This window comes from Pleurodeles waltl, chromosome 2_2 (genome assembly GCF_031143425.1).
Source record: "Pleurodeles waltl isolate 20211129_DDA chromosome 2_2, aPleWal1.hap1.20221129, whole genome shotgun sequence".
NCBI lineage: Eukaryota > Metazoa > Chordata > Amphibia > Caudata > Salamandridae > Pleurodeles > Pleurodeles waltl.
Window position 1 is genome coordinate 1163011021 of NC_090439.1, and position 21724 is coordinate 1163032744.

Consider the following 21724-nt stretch of genomic DNA (forward strand, 5'->3'; position numbering starts at 1 on the left):
CGGATCACCCCAAAACTTTCAAGATAGCAGCTGAACTGCCAAAGTTTAAGTTTGATGATTCCGTGAAGATTCGTCAAACGGTGTCAAAACAAAAAAAACGCTCTGTCTATGGAAACTAGGTCACTCCCTCTCCCATCTCACATTTTTGACTCTGTGTTTCTTTCCCTTCTCAGTCACGTTCTCCTCATTTCTTTTTCCCTTCCATATTCTCTCACACTTTACCTCCTGTCACTATTCTCTATCTTCTCTCTCTATCACTCGTTCTCAAGATTTTCATTCCTCAACGCCTTACCTCTCATCTTCTCCTGTGTCCCAGTCAGAGATAGAGATGTCAGTGACTAACCTGGATGAGAGGCCTGTGGTATTCTCACAGATTATGAGCTAATCTCCAGTATCTCAGACCAGACACAAACTAGAGCTGGACTCTGCCTGTGAACGTGCTCACCACGATCTATGAATCAACATGACCCTTGCTGTGCAAGAGATCAGCACTATGTATACAGGGACTTTGATCTGATTCAATGCAAGAAATCAGCTGCCTAAGGAAACAACAGTCTATCTGTAGGAGCTTTGCTCTATCTATGCAAGGGTTCAGCAGTTTGTATGCAGGGACTCACCTGCATTTGTGCTAAAGGTCTACTCTATTTGTAAATGAGCTTCACTCTAGAAGAGGACAGGTCTGTTTGTAACAGAGCCCCACTCTCTCTGCATGTGCAGGAACTAATTCCAACTGTGGAGGAACTCATTTATGTCTTCTAAGTATTCAGCCTTATCTATAAAAGCACAACTAACTTCAGTTTTGGGTTTTGCTGTTTAATCAAACAAGCACTGAAATGTGCTTTTTGATCCCTAGGCAGTCTTGTCTCTTCAATTCGTATGTTGCTCAGCAACGCACTAGACCAGCGGTTCCCAACCTGTTGTCTGTGACCCCCCAGGGGTCTGTGATCCATTCCCTGGCGGTCCGCAGGCCTGGGCCGGCATGAAGACACTTCTCCAGCTGGGGCCTCTCAAAACTTATGTGTAGTTTTATATTTATTGCTTAATTTGTGAAGAAGTTTAAAAAGCACTGCAAACTTACTTTACATCCAGTATCTTTCGGGCAAAAATAAAAGCACCAAGATAATTCTGGTGCCATACCACTGACCTGGTCAGTGCACTGCTCTGCCTCCCGTGGCTCCACCTTGTAAGTAGAGCCCTTTCCTTGCCTCCTCTGAACTCCTGATCCCTGTCAGGAGTTCGAGGCCCTCCTCCACCCGCAGGCTTCTGCCTGCGCTTCCACCCTGGTGTCTAGTGGGAGAGCTCTGCTTTCCTTCTAGGCTACCTTCTGCGCCTCTCCTCCTTTTGCTTTGCTCTCTGCTCTCCTTCACTACTGTCCCTTAGTGCTCCTTTTCCTCGTTTCTCTCTCACTCCACTCTCTCTCGCTTTCGCTCTCCCCCGCTCTCGCTCCCCCACCCCTGCTGCCCCCGCAGCCCAGCCCCCTTTTTCAGCTCCACCCCCTTTTTCGGGCCACCCACTTTTTTGTGCTGTTTTCGGCCCCTCCCATCTCCCAGCTGTCTTCTCCTCCTCCCCACCTACCTACTTAATGGCAGCCGCTGCGTGGTAGGCTGAGCAATACCACTAACCTGGTCAGTGCATTGCTCTGCCTCCCGTGGCAAAACCGCGGCCCTCATTCTCCTGGACCTCTCGGCCACGTTCAACACCGTCTACCACCACACTCTACGCTCACACCTCAGCAATGCTGGAATCCGCAACAGAGCGCTGGACTGGGTCACCTTCTTTCTCACCGGCAGAATACAGAGAGTCCACCTCCCCCCATTCCAGTCAGAGGCCACCGAAATCATCTGCGGCGTACCCCAGGGTCCGTCCCTCATCCTGACCCTCTTTAACATCTACATGGCCCCACTTCAACATCTTCTCGTATGCCGACGACACCCAGCTGATCCTCTCCCTCACCAAGGACTCTGCCAAGACCTACCTCCACGAAGGAATGAAGGCCATCACCGAATGGATGAAGAGCAGCTGCCTCAAACTCAATTCCAACAAGACGGAAGTCCTCATCTTCAGCTCCACCTCCTCCGCATGGGATGACTCCTGGTGGCCTGCCACTCTCGGAACCACTCGGACTCCCTCTGACTCCCACCAACCACGCACTCAACCTAGGATTCATCTTGGACCCCTCACTATCCATAACCCAGCAAGTCAACGCCATCTCCTCCTCCTGCTTCAACACCCTCCGCATGCTCAGAAAGATCTACAAATGGATACCCACCGAAACCAGAAGAACAGCCACCCAAACCCTTGTAAGCAGGACTACGGCAATGTCCTCTACGTGGGAACCATGGCCAAACTCCAGAAGAGGCTGCAACGCATCAAGAACGCCTCCGCACACCTCATCCTGGACATCCCCGCCACTGACACATCACAGACCACCTGAAAAACTTGCACTGGCTCCCAGTTAACAAGAGAATCACCTTCAAACTCCTCACCCACGCTCACAAAGCACTGCACAACACCGGACCAGAATACGTCAACAGACGACTCTTCTTCTACACCCCGACCCGGCATCTCCGCTCCGCCGACCTTGCCCTCGCAACCGTCCCACGCATCTGCAGAACTACAACCGGTGGTAGATCATTCTTGCACCTCGCCGCCAAAACGTGGAACATTCTTCCCACCCACATGCGCCAGACCAAAGACCTCCTTACCTTCAGGAAACTTCTCAAGACCTGGCTGTTCGAGCAGTAGCAGCGACCCTACTCTTTACCACCTCCCCTCCTCAGCACCTTGAGACCCTCACGGGTGAGTAGTGTGCTTTACAAATTCCTGATTGATTGATTGGTGATTAATGTACCTGCTGGAGAGAGATGGTAGTTTGTCTAGTGGCCAATTTTGACTCATCTAAGATAGTGCAGATGGTGAATATGCCTGCTGCAAAGAACGTGTATCATGCAAAGAACAGTATTTTATGTGCATAGCACAGTGGGTTGATGCTTTTGTCACAGAGATTATTTTGTTATTGTGCAGTTCATAAGTTACAATCGTAATGTAGCACAATGTGCTATGAACTGCCATCCAAGAACTGCATGCAAACTGCAAGACACAAATTAGAAAATAATGTTTTTCCCGCGAGTTTTTTTTTCCTTATGCTGCTATAAAAGGTTTGCTTGTGTAGAAGTACATTCTTATTATGAAAGTCAACGCTAACCTCTGTGTTCCGATCTGAATCCTGAGTTTGTGCTTCTCCAGTCCAAGCCTCTCTTAGAAAATGCCTACTAGTCTGGATAACAGGTGAGTCCTACACTTTGTAGTTCCCTGTAAAGTGCTCTGACACCCTACACTGGTATATGGTGCTATAAGGCAAATTAATTACACGTTGGCATAGAGGCTATGGAGCGATGAGAGGCCTTTATGGTTTTACTTCCTTTCCCCACCACATATTTATGTGAAAAAAGCTTTGTACTTAAAAAATAAAAACAGAAATCACTTTGGAAATGTAGAATCTGACCTGACGATTCAGCTTCCCTAAATAAAACCAAACATTGAAAAGTTAGTTGCCGAGATGCAGCGTCAACCTTCCCATTAAAACCTTTTGATTTTTCCATATTTTTTCAATATAAAATAATTATACCTGCAGTAAATTAAGTATTTGTTTGGTGTGTACTTGTTTGGGTATTTTTTGCAGATTACTGTTTTAATGTTTGCAATTTAAATCTTACAAATTGCCTGGGGGTCCCCGGCTTCCAGTAGTGATTCAGAAGTCAAAAGGTTGGGAACCACTGCACTAGACCTATCATGCTCTGAGTCGCAATTAAACCTCTCACCTTTATTTACACTGTCTTTTTATCCCCTCCCACACGGACACCTTCTTCCCTCCCCATATTCCTCACTGTCTACAGTTTGTTGTGAACTTCTTTACAGAAATTGCTTTTAAATCAAATCAAATCAAATCAAATCATAAATATTTTTAGAGCGCGCTACTCACCAGTGCGGGTCTCAAGGCGCTAGGGGGATGGGGGTTACTGCTGCTCGAAGAGCCAGGTCTTGAGTTGCCTCCGGAATGCGGAGTGGTCCTGGGTGGTCCTGAGGTTGGTGGGGAGGGAATTCCATGTCTTGGCTGCCAGGTAGGAGAAGGACGTCCCACCTGCTGTGGTGCGGCGGATGCGAGGAACGGCAGCGAGAGCGAGGTTGGCGGAGCGAAGTTGACGGGTGGGTGGGTGTGTAGAAGCTGAGGCCGCGGTTGAGGTATTCGGGTCCCTTGTTGTGGAGGGCTTTGTGTGCGTGGGTGAGGAGACGGAAGGTGATCCTTCTGTTGACAGGAAGCCAGTGCAGGTGTCTCAGCTGGGCAGAGATGTGGCTGTTGCGGGGTATGTTGAGGATGAGGCGGGCGGAGGCGTTTTGAATTTGTTGCAGACGTTTCTGGAGTATAGCAGTGGTTCCTGCGTATAGGGTGTTGCCGTAGTCCAGGCGGCTCGTGACGAGGGCGTGGGTCACGGTCTTTCTGGTGTCGGCGGGGATCCAACGGAAGATATTTCGGAGCATGCGGAGGGTGAGGAAGCAGGAGGATGATACGGCGTTGACTTGTTTGGTCATGGTGAGAAGTGGGTCCAGGATGAAGCCGAGGTTGCGTGCGTGGTCTGAGGGGGTTGGTGCGGTGCCAAGGGCCGTGGGCCACCAGGAGTCGTCCCAGGCGGTCGGGGTGTTTCCGAGGATGAGGACTTCCGTTTTGTCTGAGTTCAGTTTCAGACGGCTGAGTTTCATCCAATCTGCGACGTCTTTCATTCCATCTTGCAGGTTGGTCTTGGCGCTGGTGGGGTCCTTGGTGTGGGAGAGTATCAGCTGAGTGTCGTCGGCGTAGGAGGTGATGATGATGCTGTGCTTGCGTACGATTTCGGCGAGGGGGCTCATGTAGACATTGAAGAGAGTCGGGCTGAGCGAGGAGCCTTGTGGGACGCCGCAGATGATCTCGGTGGGGTCTGAAAGGAAAGGTGGGAGGTAGACTCTTTGGGAGCGGTTGGAGAGGAAGGAGGTGATCCAGTCCAGGGCTTGCCCTTGGATCCCGGTGGAGCGGAGGCGGGTTATTAGGGTGCGGTGGCAGACGGTGTCGAAGGCAGCCGAGAGGTCGAGGAGGATGAGGGCGACTGTTTCTCCGTTGTCCATCAGGGTTCTGATGTCGTCTGTGACTCAGATGAGGGCGGTTTCTGTGCTGTGATTGGCTTGGAATCCGGACTGAGAGGGGTCGTGTAGGTTGTTGTCTTCAAGGAAGTTGGTAAGTTGCTTGTTGACGGTCTTCTCTATGACTTTGGCGGGGAAGGGGAGGAGCGAGATGGGGCGGAAGTTCTTCGGGTCGCTTGGGTCCGCCGTAGGTTTCTTCAGTAGGGCGTTGACTTCAGCGTGTTTCCAGCTCTCGGGGAAGGTGGCAGAAGAAAACGAGCTGTTGATGATGGTCTGGAGATGCGGGGCGATGATGTCGTCGGCTTTGATGAAGATGAAGTGTGGGCAGGGGTCCGAGGGGGCCCCGGAGTGGATGGAGTTCATGGTGGCTTTGGTCTCTTCAGTTTTGATGTGAGTCCAGGCGTTGAGGGTGATGGCTGGGGTTGTAGGTTCTGAGGTGGTTGGCTGGGTCTGGTGTCCGAAGCTACCATGTAGGTTGGTTATCTTACGATGGAAGAAGGTGGCGAGGGAGTTGCAGAGGTCTTGTGAGGGCGTGATGGTGTTGGCGTTAGGGTTGGAGAGCTCTTTGATGATGTTGAAGAGTTCTCTGCTGTTGTGAGTGTTTTCGTCCAGTCTGTCAGTGAAGGAATTTCTTTTGGCGGCGCAGATCAGTTGGTGGTGTTCGTGGGTAGCGTTCTTGAGGGTAGTCATGTTATCTGCGGTGTGTTCCTTGCGCCAGGCTTTCTCGAGGGTGCAGCAGTTTTTTTCAGATTCCTTGAGGGAGTCAGTGAACCAGCAAGGTTTTTTGGTGTTGGTCTGTCTTGGAAGGCGTCTGAAGGGAGCGAGAGTGTCTGCGCAGTTGGTGATCCAATGCGTGAGGCTGAGGGCTGCGTCGTTGGGGTCGGTGGAGAAGGTGGGTTGGTTGTCGCTGAGAGTGGAGAGGAGCTGATCCATGGGGATTTTGTTCCACTGTCGGCGTGGGATGGGTTGTGTGCGGAGGTGGCGAGTCTCACGTCGGAAGGTGAAGTGGACACATCTGTGGTCGGTCCAGTGTATGGCGGAGGAGTGGCTGAAAGATACGTGATTGCTGGCGGAGAAGATGGGGTCGAGCGTGTGTCCGGCGATGTGGGTGGGGGTGTTCACCAGTTGCTTGAGACCGAGGTTGTCGAGCAGGGCGGTGGTGTTGGGGTCGTTGTTCTGTTCTAGGTGGAAGTTGAGGTCACCGATGAGGATGTAGTCTGGCGAGGCAAGGGCGTGCGGGGAGATGAAGTCAGTGATCGAGTCGCTGAAGAGGGCGCGTGGTCCAGGGGGTCGGTAGATGAGAGTTCCTCTGAGGGTGGTCCTGGGGTCGGTGTGGATCTGGAAGTGCAGGTGTTCGGCGGCGAGGGGGGTGTCTTCGGTGGAGGTTGTGACGTTGATGGAGTCCTTGAAGACGATGGCGATTCCTCCCCCTACTTGGTTGGTGCGGTCTCTCCTGGAAATCTTGTAGCCGTCGGGGATGGCTATGGCGATGTCGGGGGCTGAGGAGGCGTTCATACAGGTCTCAGTGATGAAGGCGACGTCCGGTGCGGTGGAGTCCAGGAGGTCCCATAGTTCAACGGCGTGCTTGTGGACGGAGCGTACGTTCATTAGGATGCATTTGAGGTGGTTGATGGCGCGTGGGCTGGCGGGCGTGGTGGTTTCGCGGTGGAAGGTGAGTTTGCAGGTGTGGCATGCAAAGGGTCCGTGGGTACGTTTCGGGTTGGCTTGGAAGCAGGTGCTGGAGCACCCCGGGTTGAGGGCGTGGAGGGTGATGGGGTCGTAGCGGTGCTGCGGGGTTTGGGAGTGCTGGGGGCCAGGGGTCGTGGCGCTGGGCGCGGTCCAGGCGCGGACGGGCGCCATAAGACGGAGGAGGGGGGAAGGAGGGGTCAGCTGGGGGCAGTAGGGGGGCGACAAATGGGAGCAGGAGGGGCGGGGGCGAGCAGGAGGTGGCGGCGGGAAAGCGGAGGGTGGGGGGGGGTCAGCGGGAGGGGAGAAAAGATAGGGGAGGGGGGGTTAAAGGTGGAGGGGTGTAAGGAAGAAAGATAGGGGAGGGGGGGTTACAGAGGTGGAGGGGAGTAAGAAAGGACAGAGAGAAGAGCCAGGAGCAGAAGAACAGAAGAGAGATGAGCCAAGAAGAAGGTAAAGAAGAAGAAGAGGAGCAAGGAGTCAGGAGCAGAAGAGCAGAAGCGAGAAGAGCCAAGAAGAAAGGTAAAGAAGAAGAGGAGCGAGGAGTCAGGAACAGAAGAACAGAGGAAAGAAGAGCCCAGAAGAAGGGTAAAGAAGAAGAGGAGAGAAGAGTCAAGCAAGAGGAGTCAGGCAGAAGAGGAGAGACCTGAGAAGCAGAGGATACGAAGAACACAGATGAAGAAAGAAGAAAGCACACGCAGGTCGCGGTGCAGAAGAGAAGGAAGAAACACAGATGAAGTACACAGATGAAGTACACAGAAGAAGAGAGAACACGCAGGACGGGGTGCAGGGAAGAAAGAAGAACACAGATGAAGAACACAGATGAAGAAAGAAGAAAGAACACGCAGGACGGGATGCAGGGAAGAAAGAAGAACACAGATGAAGAATACAGATGAAGAACACAGAAGAAGACCAAAGAGGTGGAAAGAAGCGGGAAGAGAACGCGGTGAGGAAGAGGAGCGGGGCAGAGGAAGAGCAGAACACGCAGCAAGAGGGCTGCAGAAGAGGAGCAGAGAGCGGCGGAGGAGCGGAGAGAGGTAGGAGGGGAGAGCGGAAGGCAGAAGACAGAGGCACAGGAGAAAAGGTGAGAAGCACGGGGCAGGGCGAGGGGCTGGGCGGGGGGGGGGGGGGAGTACTTACTGTATTGTCGCAGGACTTGCTTGGAGGTTTCAGGAGCCTGGGCTGGTGGAGCTGCAGCGGCAGGGGGAGCGACCTACCCTTGGGTCAAGGGTATCAAGGCTTTTATCTCATTTGAGAAAGATCAGAGAAGCACAGACAGATGTAGGGTGACAATGACCCTTCTCCTTAGCCACCTTTCTATTGCAGGAGTGTGCAACCAAGTGTTTTGGCAGTTGTCTGCACTGTTTTGTTGTATTTGTGAGTAAACATTTTACCATCAAACCCTATAGGGTCACGTGCATTGCAGATTAATCTATAATTACTTCCCCAAGGAAGGGTAGCGGAGCACTGGTGTACAGGGGGGCTGGATTTGGACCCAAGTGTGACTATATTTTTATTGCCCATGGGTGCTTACCTGACACTGGGGGTGAACTGGCAGATGGTACTAGTGACAGGAGACTGACATAGCCTGGATGTGCAGGTCTATCGTTCAAAGGGTGCAAGGGGGATCCAGTTTTAGCTTTCTCTGGTGTGATTCAGGGTCCAATTTAATGTATGGCCAAAGGGGGCTCCCCTGGCATGGGGGAGTGTCTCTGTTTGCCTTGTCAGGTACTAAGGGGGGTCCTAATGGGAATCTAGGAATGATGATTGATTCCTCACCTGTGTAAAATGTGAATTCTTGGCTCTGGTTGCAAGTTCGAGCTTCTAAAATCCACTCTTCAGGCAGACATTGAAAAGAGTTGCGGCATCTGTACTATGTCTAAGCAGCAGGTGCATTAACCCATAGGCCTACACTTGCCAGGTTAAAGTTGGCATAGGGTAGCAGAAGGCAGGGTGGGCAACTGATCATTTCAAAAGAGGGTCATCTCAAGGGAGAGCAAGGGCCACAGGTTGTGCAGTCGGGGTGTATTTCAACTGACCCTTTTGAAATGTGTGTGTCTTGGATTTGGGGAAACAGTCTGCCCTCTGCTGCAACCTTTCTGACGGCTGTTAGACTAACTGTCTGACTGTTAAAGTAGCTGCATAGCATGAGGTTATTGCCAAGCAATCACCCAATGCTGCCGGAAAGCTTGGCCCTTAGCTGCCCTTCCTTCAGGGACAAATGTGAAATTATAGAAGCAAAACCACGAGCACTCCCCGGGAGTGCAGGATATTACCGATAACACATTCTGGAACACCTTATGGATACTGACTCACTGCAAAGCCAATAAAACAAATCTTTATCCCTTTTTTTTGCCTTTATATAGCGCTTGCTACCCCTCCTCGTGGGCTGTAAGCGCTATCTAAATAAAATTACATATAATGTGTCGTTTTATGCCTTCTTTGCTTGGAAGGAGTTAGGTTAACCATGAGGTTACCAAAAGGTCAGAGCTCACCTTCAAGTGCAGAAGCGGATATGGCCTTTGCAGTGTTAATGGAACCGCTGCCTTGCAATTACACAGTGCAGACTGCTGAACTAAACTGCCCTGGACACGGAGCGCTCCTCCGTGGATCTGTGAACAAGCATCCTGGGACCTCCACCTCTTCCTTTAAAGACACTTTACAGCAAAACCAGAAGCCAAACGTGTCTCTGCTAAGAAAAGAAAAAGTTTGCTTTCCTCTGCACATACTTTACTCTCTGACAGGCGCCTCGAAGCTGCAGCCTCGGAGACGGGGAGGGCTCAAGCCCTTTTAGCCCAAGATGCTTTGCGCGCCTGCCTTGCATGCATCTCTCAGACTGCCCCGAGCCCTGGTGATGGTGATTGTCACAAAATACAGCTTTCAGTTTTTAAGTCATTATTGCAACAGCTGCAATTGCAATTGTTGTAGTTGCACCCGTTTTTCCATGGCTGCTGGGGGTTGTGGTTTTCGTCGATATTCCAGCGGCTGCTGAGGTTGTAGTTTCATCAGTAGTGCAGCAGCAGCTGGGGATTGTAGTTTTCTCAGTAGTGCAATGGCTGATGGGGGTTGTAGTTTCATCCGTAGTGCATCAGTTGCTGGGGTGAGGTTCTCTCAGTAGTGCAACGGTTGCCGGGGTTTGTAGTTTTCTCAACGGTGCAATGGCTGATAGGGGTTGTAGTTTCATCCGTAGTGCAACGGTTGCCGGGGGTTTGTAGTTTTCTCACTGGTGCAATGGCTGATAGGGGTTGTAGTTTCATCTGTAGTGCAACGGTTGCTGGGGGTTGTAGTTTTCTCACTGGTGCAAGGGCTAATGGGGGTTGTAGTTTCATTCGTAGTGCAACGGTTGCTGGGGGTTGTAGTTTTCGCACTGGTGCAATGGCTGATGGGGATTGTAGTTTCATCTGTAGTGCAACGGTTGCTGGGGGTAGTAGTTTTCTCACTGGTGCAAGGGCTAATGGGGGTTGTAGTTTCATCTGTAGTGCAACGGTTGCTGGGGGTTGTAGTTTTCTCAACGGTGCAATGGCTGATAGGGGTTGTAGTTTCATCCGTAGTGCAACGGTTGCCGGGGGTTTGTAGTTTTCTCACTGGTGCAATGGCTGATAGGGGTTGTAGTTTCATCTGTAGTGCAACGGTTGCTGGGGGTTGTAGTTTTCTCACTGGTGCAAGGGCTAATGGGGGTTGTAGTTTCATTCGTAGTGCAACGGTTGCTGGGGGTTGTAGTTTTCTCACTGGTGCAATGGCTGATAGGGGTTGTAGTTTCATCTGTAGTGCAACGGTTGCTGGGGGTTGTAGTTTTCTCACTGGTGCAAGGGCTAATGGGGGTTGTAGTTTCATTCGTAGTGCAACGGTTGCTGGGGGTTGTAGTTTTCTCACTGGTGCAATGGCTGATAGGGGTTGTAGTTTCATCTGTAGTGCAACGGTTGCTGGGGGTTGTAGTTTTCTCACTGGTGCAAGGGCTAATGGGGGTTGTAGTTTCATTCGTAGTGCAACGGTTGCTGGGGGTTGTAGTTTTCTCACTGGTGCAATGGCTGATGGGGATTGTAGTTTCATCTGTAGTGCAACGGTTGCTGGGGGTTGTAGTTTTCTCACTGGTGCAAGGGCTAATGGGGGTTGTAGTTTCATCTGTAGTGCAACGGTTGCTGGGGGTTGTAGTTTTCTCACTGGTGCAAGGGCCAATGGGGTTGTAGTTTCATTCGTAGTGCAACGGTTGCTGGAGGTTGTACTTTTCTCAGTATTGCAATGGCTGATGGGGATTGTAGTTTTCTCTGTAGTGCAATGGTTGCTGGGAGTTGTAGTTTTACCAGTAGTGCAACAGCTGGCGGTGGTAGTAATTTGATCAGGTCTGCAATGGCTGCTGGGGGATGTAGTTTCACCAGTAGTACAATGGCTGCTGATATAGGTGGCAACATTGCACAATCGCAACACGTTGCCGACTTTCAGCACAGTACACAGCTCACTGCCAGACAAGCACACACCTCACCACCTACAGGTCACTTGGTGCTGCACCACTGGTTCCCACAGCATCACAGCACAACCACGAGACAGCACTCACCGCAGAACGTGCCTCACAGCGCCTTCTACAAGTGATCACTTCATTGCACCCTGCAACGGCCCCATTCTCTGCAGCCTCAGTGCGCCTGTGCTGCTCTCCAGTGAGTTACACCAGCAATACCTGTCACTAAACAACACTGTTTCCCCACTGCACCCGCTCCTGCCAGGGCATAGTTGCTGCCAGCCCTGCACCCCATTGCTCTGTAGATTTACCTGTCACTCTGATCCTTACACAGGATTCAGAATTCACAGTGAAAAAACAGTGTCGAAGATCAATGATCAGGAGAAAGGCGATAGCCTCCAGGGGTCAGAGTGCATGACGTATACTCTAAGGTTAGTTACTATAACTCAGGGAGTCGTGCATCGGTGGAAGATGTGGGTTGCAGCGAGTGATGCCCACTGGCACAGTCGGGTTAGCAGGTAACAACTATAATGGTCTGAGCCACTAGTTAGCATTTGTAATGCTGCATGCTGGGAAGAGTTAGGGCTCTGTAATGGTAAGTGCTGGGATCAGCAGTAAGTGATGTACAATGGTACGTGCCGGAGACAGCAGTGACCAATATAAAATGGTATATGCAGGGGCCAGCAGTGAGCGATATGTAATGGTACGTGCCGGGGCCAGCAGTGAGCGACACACAGTAGTAGGTGCCCGGGCCAGCAGTGAGTGATACACAGTGGTACGTGCCAGAACCATCAGTGAGCAATACACAATGGTACGTGCCAGAACCATCAGTGAGCAATACACAATGGTACGTGCCGGGGCCAGCAGAAAGCGATACAAAAAGGTCCATGCCGGGGCCAACAGTGAGCCATGCACAGTGGTACATGCCAAAGCCAGCAGTGAGCAATACACAGTGGTACGTGCCGGGGCCAGCAGTGAGCAATACACAATGGTACGTGCCGGGGCCAGCAGTGACCAATATAAAATGGTATATGCAGGGGCCAGCAGTGAGCGATATGTAATGGTATGTGCCAGGGCTAGAAGCGAGCCATATGTAATTGTATGTGCTGGACCGAGCAGTGAGCAATGTGTAATGGTATGTGCCGGGGCCAAAGTGAGCGGTATGAAATGGTATGCACCGGGGCCAAAGTGAGCGATATAGTATGTGCCAAGCCCAGCAGTGAGCGATATGTAACTGCAGATGCCGGGGCCAGCAGTGAGAGGTATGCAATTGTATGTGCCGGGGCCAGCAGTATGGTAATGGTACATGCTAAAGTCATCAGTGAGCGATCTCTAATGATATGTGCGGAGGGCAGCAGTGAGCAATATGTAATGGCACATGCCAGGGCCAGCAGTAAGAGGTATGTAAGGGTATGCGCCCGGGCCAGCAGTTAGCAGTATGTAAGGGTATGTGTTAGGGCCAGCAGTATGCTAATGCTATGCGTCGGGCCAGCAGTGAGCAGTAAGTATTGGTACATGCTTGGGCCTGCAGTGAGCAGTATGGTAATGGTATGCGCCGGGGCCAGCAGTGAGCAGTATGGTAATGTTATGCGCCGGGGCCAGCAGTGAGCAGTATGGTAATGGTCTGCGCCAGCAGTGAGCAGTATGGTAATGGTCTGCGCCAGGGCCAGCAGTGAGCAGTATGGTAATGGTATGTGCCGGGGCCTGCAGTGAGCAGTATGGTAATGGTATGTGCCAGGGCCAGCAGTGAGCAGTATGGTAATTATATTCGCCAAGGCCAGCAGTGAGCAGTATGGTAATGGTCTGCGCCGGGGCCAGCAGTGAGCAGTATGGTAATGGTCTGCGCCAGGGCCAGCAGTGAGCAGTATGGTAATGGTCTCTGCCAGGGCCAGCAGTGAGCAGTATGGTAATGGTCTGCGCCAGGGCCAGCAGTGAGCAGTATGGTAATGGTCTGCGCCAGGGCCAGCAGTGAGCAGTATGGTAATGGTATGTGCCGGGGCCAGCAGTGAGTATGGTAATGGTCTGCGCCGGGGCCAGCAGTGACCAGTATGGTAATGGTCTGCGCCGGGGCCAGCAGTGAGCAGTATGGTAATGGTCTGCGCCAGGGCCAGCAGTGAGCAGTATGGTAATTTTCTGCGCCAGGGCCAGCAGTGAGCAGTATGGTAATGGTCTGCGCCGGGGCCAGCAGTGAGCAGTATGGTAATGGTCTGCGCCAGGGCCAGCAGTGAGCAGTATGGTAATGGTCTGCGCCAGGGCCAGCAGTGAGCAGTATGGTAATGGTATGTGCCGGGGCCAGCAGTGAGCAGTATGGTAATGGTCTGCGCCAGGGCCAGCAGTGAGCAGTATGGTAATGGTATGTGCCGGGGCCAGCAGTGACCAGTATGGTAATGGTCTGCGCCAGGGCCAGCAGTGAGCAGTATGGTAATGGTATGCGCCGGGGCCAGCAGTGAGCAGTATGGTAATGTTATGTGCCGGAGCCAGCAGTGAGCAGTATGGTAATGGTCTGCGCCAGGGCCAGCAGTGAGCAGTATGGTAATGGTCTGCGCCGGGGCCAGCAGTGAGCAGTATGGTAATGGTCTGCGCCAGGGCCAGCAGTGAGCAGTATGGTAATGGTCTGCGCCAGGGCCAGCAGTGAGCAGTATGGTAATGGTATGTGCCGGGGCCAGCAGTGACCAGTATGGTAATGGTCTGCGCCAGGGCCAGCAGTGAGCAGTATGGTAATGGTATGCGCCGGGGCCAGCAGTGAGCAGTATGGTAATGTTATGTGCCGGAGCCAGCAGTGAGCAGTATGGTAATGGTCTGCGCCAGGGCCAGCAGTGAGCAGTATGGTAATGGTCTGCGCCGGGGCCAGCAGTGAGCAGTATGGTAATGGTCTGCGCCAGGGCCAGCAGTGAGCAGTATGGTAATGGTCTGCGCCAGGGCCAGCAGTGAGCAGTATGGTAATGGTCTGCGCCGGGGCCAGCAGTGAGCAGTATGGTAATGGTCTGCGCCAGGGCCAGCAGTGAGCAGTATGGTAATGGTCTGCGCCAGGGCCAGCAGTGAGCAGTATGGTAATGTTATGTGCCGGAGCCAGCAGTGAGCAGTATGGTAATGGTCTGCGCCAGGGCCAGCAGTGAGCAGTATGGTAATGTTATGTGCCGGAGCCAGCAGTGAGCAGTATGGTAATGTTATGTGCCGGAGCCAGCAGTGAGCAGTATGGTAATGGTCTGCGCCAGGGCCAGCAGTGAGCAGTATGGTAATGTTATGTGCCGGAGCCAGCAGTGAGCAGTATGGTAATGGTCTGCGCCAGGGCCAGCAGTGAGCAGTATGGTAATGGTATGTGCCGGGGCCAGCAGTGAGTATGGTAATGGTCTGCGCCAGGGCCAGCAGTGACCAGTATGGTAATGGTCTGCGCCAGGGCCAGCAGTGAGCAGTATGGTAATGGTATGCGCCGGGGCCAGCAGTGAGCAGTATGGTAATGTTATGTGCCGGAGCCAGCAGTGAGCAGTATGGTAATGGTCTGCGCCAGGGCCAGCAGTGAGCAGTATGGTAATGGTCTGCGCCAGGGCCAGCAGTGAGCAGTATGGTAATGGTCTGCGCCAGGGCCAGCAGTGAGCAGTATGGTAATGGTCTGCGCCAGGGCCAGCAGTGAGCAGTATGGTAATGGTCTGCGCCGGGGCCAGCAGTGAGCAGTATGGTAATGGTCTGCGCCAGGGCCAGCAGTGAGCAGTATGGTAATGGTATGTGCCGGGGCCAGCAGTGACCAGTATGGTAATGTTATGTGCCGGAGCCAGCAGTGAGCAGTATGGTAATGGTCTGCGCCAGGGCCAGCAGTGAGCAGTATGGTAATGGTCTGCGCCGGGGCCAGCAGTGAGCAGTATGGTAATGGTCTGCGCCAGGGCCAGCAGTGAGCAGTATGGTAATGGTCTGCGCCGGGGCCAGCAGTGAGCAGTATGGTAATGGTCTGCGCCAGGGCCAGCAGTGAGCAGTATGGTAATGGTCTGCGCCAGGGCCAGCAGTGAGCAGTATGGTAATGGTCTGCGCCAGGGCCAGCAGTGAGCAGTATGGTAATGGTATGCGCCGGGGCCAGCAGTGAGCAGTATGGTAATGTTATGTGCCGGAGCCAGCAGTGAGCAGTATGGTAATGGTCTGCGCCAGGGCCAGCAGTGAGCAGTATGGTAATGGTCTGCGCCGGGGCCAGCAGTGAGCAGTATGGTAATGGTCTGCGCCAGGGCCAGCAGTGAGCAGTATGGTAATGGTATGTGCCGGGGCCAGCAGTGAGCAGTATGGTAATGGTCTGCGCCGGGGCCAGCAGTGAGCAGTATGGTAATGGTCTGCGCCAGGGCCAGCAGTGAGCAGTATGGTAATGGTATGTGCCGGGGCCAGCAGTGAGCAGTATGGTAATGGTATGTGCATGGGCCAGCAGTGAGCAGCATGGTAATGGTCTGCGCCGGGGCCAGCAGTGAGCAGCATGGTAATGGTCTGCGCCAGGGCCAGCAGTGAGCAGTATGGTAATGGTCTGCGCCAGGGCCAGCAGTGAGCAGTATGGTAATGTTATGTGCCGGAGCCAGCAGTGAGCAGTATGGTAATGGTCTGCGCCAGGGCCAGCAGTGAGCAGTATGGTAATGGTATGTGCCGGAGCCAGCAGTGACCAGTATGGTAATGGTATGTGCCAGGGCCAGCAGTGAGCAGTATGGTAATGGTCTGCGCCGGGGCCAGCAGTGAGCAGTATGGTAATGGTATGTGCCGGGGCCAGCAGTGAGCAGTATGGTAATGGTATGTGCATGGGCCAGCAGTGAGCAGCATGGTAATGGTCTGCGCCGGGGCCAGCAGTGAGCAGCATGGTAATGGTCTGCGCCGGGGCCAGCAGTGAGCAGTATGGTAATGGTATGTGCCGGAGCCAGCAGTGAGCAGTATGGTAATGGTCTGCGCCGGGGCCAGCAGTGAGCAGTATGGTAATGGTCTGCGCCAGGGCCAGCAGTGAGCAGTATGGTAATGGTATGTGCCAGGGCCAGCAGTGAGCAGTATGGTAATGGTATGTGCCGGGGCCAGCAGTGAGCAGTATGGTAATGTTATGTGCCGGGGCCAGCAGTGACCAGTATGGTAATGGTCTGCGCCAGGGCCAGCAGTGAGCAGTATGGTAATGGTATGCGCCGGGGCCAGCAGTGAGCAGTATGGTAATGGTCTGCGCCAGGGCCAGCAGTGAGCAGTATGGTAATGGTATGTGCCAGGGCCAGCAGTGACCAGTATGGTAATGGTATGTGCCAGGGCCAGCAGTGAGCAGTATGGTAATGGTATGTGCCAGGGCCAGCAGTGAGCAGTATGGTAATGGTATGTGCCGGAGCCAGCAGTGAGCAGTATGGTAATGGTCTGCGCCGGGGCCAGCAGTGAGCAGTATGGTAATGGTCTGCGCCAGGGCCAGCAGTGAGCAGTATGGTAATGGTATGTGCCAGGGCCAGCAGTGAGCAGTATGGTAATGGTATGTGCCGGGGCCAGCAGTGAGCAGTATGGTAATGTTATGTGCCGGGGCCAGCAGTGACCAGTATGGTAATGGTCTGCGCCAGGGCCAGCAGTGAGCAGTATGGTAATGGTATGCGCCGGGGCCAGCAGTGAGCAGTATGGTAATGGTCTGCGCCAGGGCCAGCAGTGAGCAGTATGGTAATGGTGTGCCAGGGCCAGCAGTGAGCAGTATGGTAATGGTATGTGCCGGGGCCAGCAGTGAGCAGTATGGTAATGGTATGTGCCAGGGTGAGCAGTATGGTAATGGTATGTGCCGGGGCCAGCAGTGAGCAGTATGGTAATGGTATGTGCCGGGGCCAGCAGTGAGCAGTATGGTAATGGTATGTGCCAGGGCCAGCAGTGAGCAGTATGGTAATGGTATGTGCCGGAGCCAGCAGTGAGCAGTATGGTAATGGTATGTGCCGGAGCCAGCAGTGAGCAGTATGGTAATGGTCTGCGCCAGGGCCAGCAGTGAGCAGTATGGTAATGGTATGTGCCGGGGCCAGCAGTGAGCAGTATGGTAATGGTATGTGCCGGGGCCAGCAGTGAGCAGTATGGTAATGGTATGTGCCGGGGCCAGCAGTGAGCAGTATGGTAATGGTCTGCGCCAGGGCCAGCAGTGAGCAGTATGGTAATGGTCTGCGCCAGGGCCAGCAGTGACCAGTATGGTAATGGTCTGCGCCAGGGCCAGCAGTGAGCAGTATGGTAATGGTATGCGCCGGGGCCAGCAGTGAGCAGTATGGTAATGGTCTGCGCCAGGGCCAGCAGTGAGCAGTATGGTAATGGTCTGCGCCAGGGCCAGCAGTGAGCAGTATGGTAATGGTCTGCGCCAGGGCCAGCAGTGAGCAGTATGGTAATGGTATGTGCCGGGGCCAGCAGTGACCAGTATGGTAATGGTCTGCGCCAGGGCCAGCAGTGAGCAGTATGGTAATGGTATGCGCCGGGGCCAGCAGTGAGCAGTATGGTAATGGTCTGCGCCGGGGCCAGCAGTGAGCAGTATGGTAATGGTATGTGCCAGGGCCAGCAGTGAGCAGTATGGTAATGGTCTGTGCCAGGGCCAGCAGTGAGCAGTATGGTAATGGTATGTGCCAGGGCCAGCAGTGACCAGTATGGTAATGGTATGTGCCAGGGCCAGCAGTGAGCAGTATGGTAATGGTATGTGCCAGGGCCAGCAGTGAGCAGTATGGTAATGGTCTGCGCCGGGGCCAGCAGTGAGCAGTATGGTAATGGTCTGCGCCGGGGCCAGCAGTGAGCAGTATGGTAATGGTATGTGCCGGGGCCAGCAGTGAGCAGTATGGTAATGGTCTGCGCCAGGGCCAGCAGTGAGCAGTATGGTAATGGTCTGCGCCGGGGCCAGCAGTGAGCAGTATGGTAATGGTATGTGCCAGGGCCAGCAGTGAGCAGTATGGTAATGGTCTGCGCCGGGGCCAGCAGTGAGCAGTATGGTAATGGTCTGCGCCGGGGCCAGCAGTGAGCAGTATGGTAATGGTATGTGCCAGGGCCAGCAGTGAGCAGTATGGTAATGGTCTGCGCCAGGGCCAGCAGTGAGCAGTATGGTAATGGTATGTGCCGGGGCCAGCAGTGAGCAGTATGGTAATGGTCTGCGCCGGGGCCAGCAGTGAGCAGTATGGTAATGGTCTGCGCCGGGGCCAGCAGTGAGCAGTATGGTAATGGTATGTGCCAGGGCCAGCAGTGAGCAGTATGGTAATGGTCTGCGCCAGGGCCAGCAGTGAGCAGTATGGTAATGGTATGTGCCGGGGCCAGCAGTGAGCAGTATGGTAATGGTCTGCGCCGGAGCCAGCAGTGAGCAGTATGGTAATGGTCTGCGCCAGGGCCAGCAGTGAGCAGTATGGTAATGGTATGTGCCGGGGCCAGCAGTGAGCAGTATGGTAATGGTATGTGCCGGAGCCAGCAGTGAGCAGTATGGTAATGGTCTGCGCCAGGGCCAGCAGTGAGCAGTATGGTAATGGTCTGCGCCAGGGCCAGCAGTGAGCAGTATGGTAATGGTCTGCGCCAGGGCCAGCAGTGAGTATGGTAATGGTATGTGCCGGGGCCAGCAGTGAGCAGTATGGTAATGGTATGCGCCAGGGCCAGCAGTGAGCAGTATGGTAATGGTATGTGCCGGAGCCAGCAGTGAGCAGTATGGTAATGGTCTGCGCCGGGGCCAGCAGTGAGCAGTATGGTAATGGTCTGCGCCAGGGCCAGCAGTGAGCAGTATGGTAATGGTCTGCGCCAGGGCCAGCAGTGAGCAGTATGGTAATGGTATGTGCCGGGGCCAGCAGTGACCAGTATGGTAATGGTCTGCGCCAGGGCCAGCAGTGAGCAGTATGGTAATGTTATGTGCCGGAGCCAGCAGTGAGCAGTATGGTAATGGTATGTGCCGGGGCCAGCAGTGACCAGTATGGTAATGGTCTGCGCCAGGGCCAGCAGTGAGCAGTATGGTAATGGTATGTGCCGGGGCCAGCAGTGAGCAGTATGGTAATGGTATGTGCCGGGGCCAGCAGTGAGCAGTATGGTAATGGTATGTGCCGGGGCCAGCAGTGAGTATGGTAATGGTATGTGCCGGGGCCAGCAGTGAGCAGTATGGTAATGGTATGCGCCAGGGCCAGCAGTGAGCAGTATGGTAATGGTATGTGCCGGAGCCAGCAGTGAGCAGTATGGTAATGGTCTGCGCCGGGGCCAGCAGTGAGCAGTATGGTAATGGTCTGCGCCAGGGCCAGCAGTGAGCAGTATGGTAATGGTCTGCGCCAGGGCCAGCAGTGAGCAGTATGGTAATGGTATGTGCCGGGGCCAGCAGTGAGCAGTATGGTAATGGTCTGCGCCAGGGCCAGCAGTGAGCAGTATGGTAATGTTATGTGCCGGAGCCAGCAGTGACCAGTATGGTAATGGTATGTGCCAGGGCCAGCAGTGACCAGCAGCCCATTGGTGACAATCACTAGAGATAGTTCATATTAAGACAGCTCTGCAATTTCACTAATAATGAATGAGTGATGGTGCAAGTCTGGACATCCAAGGGGTGAGGCCAAGATGGCGGCTGAGCTAGACGCATAACCCTGAGTTCTGCACTGGCCTGCCAGTATCCTTGAATAATCCTGCCCCTCCGAGCCCTAAATTTGCTCAAAGCTAGAGGGACCCCAACGCAACACTGAACTACAGATCGGCCCAGCCTGTTTCCCCCGAGTGCAACAGTAACTGAAACATGGAGCCGTGATCAGGAAGAGACTGACATGTGGCCTGAGGGAGGCACAGCGCACAACAGGGAACTTCATTCCGGCATCAGAGGCGTCTGGTTCCAGCCTGCCTTCATTCCTTGGTGCTGCGCTCCTTCTCACGAGCCCCTCGCCTCACCTAGCAGACTCCACGCCACCACTCCAACGCCGGCTGCAGACTCCCCCCAGAGTCACCTGGGAGCTCCGTCCCCATGGTGACTCTGCTCTCCCTTCTCACTGGACTTCTTCTGATGCCCGCCGACCCTGTGCAGACCCAGATACAGTCCCTGTCGCTTCAGTGACAAGACCAGGCCCAGGCACCTCTTGCCCTGAATATGGTTTGCCTGATCCATCCAGTCTTCCTGCATCGCAGGGCGGCCGACGCTGAATGGAGGTCCAGACACAACAAGCTTCGCTTACTGGGCTTTCCCGATTGAGCAGAAGCTCCCAGCACAGAACTATTCATTGAGAATTGGCTGATAAACACTGCATTATCAGCTAATTCAACGAAGTTCTTTTCTGTAGCAAGGGCGCATAGGGTGCCCTGGAAACCCCCCATATCGGGCGCCCCATTACGTCCAATAATTTCCTGCCTCCTTAATTACTGAAAATGTGATTTGGCACTCCAAGAATTCAGAGCGGAAGGTCCCTGGCAATATGAAGCCGCAAAGATTACTGCTTATCTCGACGTTACAGCAGAAGTACAGAGGCCTTGCAGCTTTTATGGTAAGGTCAAGCAGCAACTTTGGGAGCTAGATTACAAATATGCACTACTGTCCCCAGCAAAGCTGCAAGTGATCGATGGTGAGGTGGTCCACATGTTTGCTACACCAGAAGATGCATGGACATGGTTGCACGCTAAAGGCCTGGCTCCAACACTGCTCAGGGCGCATTCCTGGACTCGCTTTTCCTGACCGTGTTTCTGGAGGCACTGGAATGTGGGGAGGCAATTTAAACTGCATACACAACATGGACTTGGATCGCTTGGTACCCCCACTTCCCGGAACACCAGGTATACAAGCAACTAAACACTTTCAGTTGTGGTCCAGCTCATCCGATCTTCATGATGTCTGGCGCTTGGTGCACCCTGGGAGAGGGAATACTCCTATGATGCACCAGGACATCAGGTCCATCCATGACTAGACTATTTCTTCTGCGTGACAGTGTGCTGGCGCCTTATTCGTGGCTCTGAGTACCTTGGCCGCACCCTATCAGATTACAGCCCACTCAAGGTTCACGTGCCAGTGGGGGGAACAAGGGCCCCCATCCCGACTTGGCAGCTATGACTGGAGGCCCTACAAGACATGGCATATAAAGACACGCTGACCACACAAATCTCTGCATACTTCGAAGAAAACACAAGGTTGGTGGGGTCTTGTGTGGTTAAATGGGACACCATGAAAGTAGTTATGAGCGGTCACTGCATCGCCACAACATGGGGAGTCAAATCATCCTTTACACGCAGTGTATTGGTGCTAAAGACACGTATACGAACCCTGGAACAAGAGGCAGTGTCGTCTCCCGTGGTGCGTCCTTATCTGGAAAACCTGCGGCTCCAGTACCGGGAGGAGATGGAGCGGTTCTGTGACCTGGACTATAAGCCCTTTCTAGCCCCCCAGCATGCAGATGGCGTTAAACCTGGACACACACTGGCATGGTTGTTGTGATTGGAAACCCCCAAGGCCCTGATGGGTGCCATATATGACAGCGCAGGGCAGGTGAGAAA